We start from the raw sequence: 2,887 nt of genomic DNA, 5'->3' as shown, positions 1-2,887 counted from the left end.
TTAAAATGTACTCAGTCCAATTCTGTTTTTTAACATTTGAATTTCTTTGGTTCTTAAAAGTTTTCTGGAATGAAACTTCTTTTTCTCAGTGGCTGAACTGAAACTTGTACCTTATTTTGCAGTTTGAGGAGTCTTATCAGATTAAACAAATATATGACAATGATGAAGTCTACAGGCAGATCTATGGGCTTGACCATTTGGTGGAATAATCTAGTCAGTATTTGATCAAAAACACAGATGCGACATAGAGGACATGAAATCTATTATAGGGAAGTTAGTTAAACCCAAACTCCTCCTCTTAACAAACTGTCAAATATTTTGTGTTAAAAGGGTGGCTTGATAAAGTTGAAACATTAATTGATAAGTAGTTGCAGGACTTGTGTGCTTTCTTGGGTGAGTTTCTGTTCCAGTTTGTACCTTATTGAAATATTCACAGCTAAACATCTTTTCACTTTCCTGCTTCTTGCTAAGTGTGGATTAAGATCTCAGTAGTTGCTTTTCAAGCTATCACAAGTTAAGTAAAAACATTTAAACACTACACGAGTTTAACCTGCTCCACAGCCGCTCCAATTCCAGCCGGGACTTGGAAAAAGTGTGCACAAGAGACACGATCTGCCCAGATTGTCAAAAACATCGCCGTGCACCTCCCAGGGTTTTTAAACTTCTCACATTCATCTGGAAAAGATACATGCACTTAAGCTACATTTGCAAGAGCCATTTTTGACCAAGCTCACCACTCTTAAGTGGTTTTTTAAAGCATTGCCTTCCGTTTTTGATACTCCTGACCCCACCTTATTTCACCCACACAAGTCAACTAAAAGGCTTACAACGGAGATCTTTGAATAAATTTAATAATTTGGTAAATAGATCCCCCCTTCTTTCTCCAGTTCCCAAAAAGCTATCAATCTTTTTGGATTCCATCTAGAGAAGAAAAATGGATAGAAATAGACACAGTATTAACTTGGGTTACTTATTTAAATTAATTTCAATCTCACCTACATATACACCAAAAACACCCCGTCTTCCCTGCCCTCCCTCCTCGTTCACCAGCCGCAGTAACAAGGGGGGCGGGCACTCCGGGCCCCACAGGAAAATGGATGAACCTGTTCCTCTCGTTAAGGCGATTCCCCGACTGACGAGTGTGGGTGGGTGAGCCCAGGAGACGCACGTTTTTCTCACTAAGCTTTTCAAGGTCAGACGCCCCGGTGAGCCGCGCCCAGGCTCCTCCGCAGCTGAAAGGGCTTGTGACGGACCAGAGCGGCCGCCTCCCCTCGGCCCCCGTCCTCGCTGACTCCGAGGCGGCTCCCCAGGCCCGTCGGCCCCGCACCCGGGTCAGAGGGTGGCGCGCGCACTCCACGCACCAAGCCCGCAGCGCAGGCAGTGGGCGCCCCCTCCCGGACCCCGGACAGCGCCTCCCCCGCTGGCCCCGCGGGTGGGACGGGCACTGCGGTCTTCCCTCGAGGGCTGCTTTCCGGTAAGCGCGGCGGGGCGGTGGGGTGACGTGTCCCGCGTGGGGGGCGGACAGCAGAGGCAAACGCTCCTCCGCCCCATCTGCAGCCCCCGAGGAGGTGCCCGCCGCCCGCGCAGCTGTGCGGGAGGCGGAGCCGGACCCGGCCCTGGGAGGGAGGGAGGGAGGGAGGGGGCCGGGAGGGGTGACCGACCGGGAGGGGTGAGCCGGGGAGGGACTGCCGCCCTCCTCCCCAAGTTGTGGCTCGTGTAGAGCGACCTGGGGTCGGGAGGAGCCTCCGGCTGGACCACGAGGCCGGGGCTCAGGGTCAGCTCAGCCCGCCCGGGAGGGGTCCTTGCTGGCACTTCCCCAGCTTATTCCTCGGGCGATCAGCTTTCTTCTCGGGCCGCTTCTTTGCTAGAAAATCACTTTCCAGTCATTGCAATGATTATCTGTCATCTAAAAGGAAATACATTTTTGATAATGTTTTGTTAATTGTTTAATATCTGTTTGGCACTCTAGTAACAAGGGCTTGTTGAAACAATGCAGATTGGTTTAGGTTTCATTTTACAAAATAGGTTAATAATTTAGTTTGTTTTTGTACTAAATTGTGCCTGACACATAGACTATAATGAAGTTTCTGAATAAGAAATGAAAAACTATTTTCTTGAGATAATGCTTCAAAATATCTTTCACATCTAAAAGAGTAAAAAAACAAAAACAGCTGCTTGACCTGCTTTCTGTCTTTATTTTTTTATTTTCTTTGTTTTTCTTTTTTGGTAGTTTGCTAAAGTGGTTTAAAAATCAAAGATTTGGCCAGGCCAGTGTTCCTCAGTGTTTGAGCATCAACTCATGAACCAGGGGGTCACAGTTCGATTCTATAGTCAGGGGACTCTCTCATCACTGGTGTTTCTATCTCTCTCTCCCTCACCCTTCCACTCTCTCAAATTAATAAAAATATATTTTGAAAAAAATCAAAGTTTTGAACATGCCCAGATTTAAATAAAACAACAACAACACACACAATTGGAACATAGTAATGATCTTGAATGGTCATTTTTCTTCAGCGAATCATTCAGCAAACATGTATTATGTGCTCACAGGGTCTACAAAGGTAAGGCAGGTCAAAGTCCAGCCACAGATCTAAAGCCGCCTGCGGAAAAGCAGACTGTAGACAACTGAAATTACTTCTGTGTTGTTAAGAAGCATCTTCAGCCCTAGCTGGTTTGGCTCAGTGGATAAAGCCTTGGCATGAGGACTGAAGGGTCTCGGGTTCGATTCTAGTCAAGGGCACATGCCCAGGTTGTGGGTTTGGTCCCCAGTAGGGGACATGCAGGAGGCAGCCGATCAATGATTCTCTCTCATCATTGATGTTTCTATCACTCTCCCTCTTCCTTCCTCTCTGAAATCAATCTCAACTGCCCTCCCCTGCCAGCCTGA

Source organism: Myotis yumanensis, unplaced genomic scaffold (genome assembly GCF_028538775.1).
Source record: "Myotis yumanensis isolate MYYU_CA2020_CCGP unplaced genomic scaffold, mMyoYum1.0.hap1 SCAF_7, whole genome shotgun sequence".
NCBI classification, from domain to species: Eukaryota; Metazoa; Chordata; class Mammalia; order Chiroptera; family Vespertilionidae; genus Myotis; species Myotis yumanensis.
Note: the sequence above shows the minus strand (reverse complement) of the source record.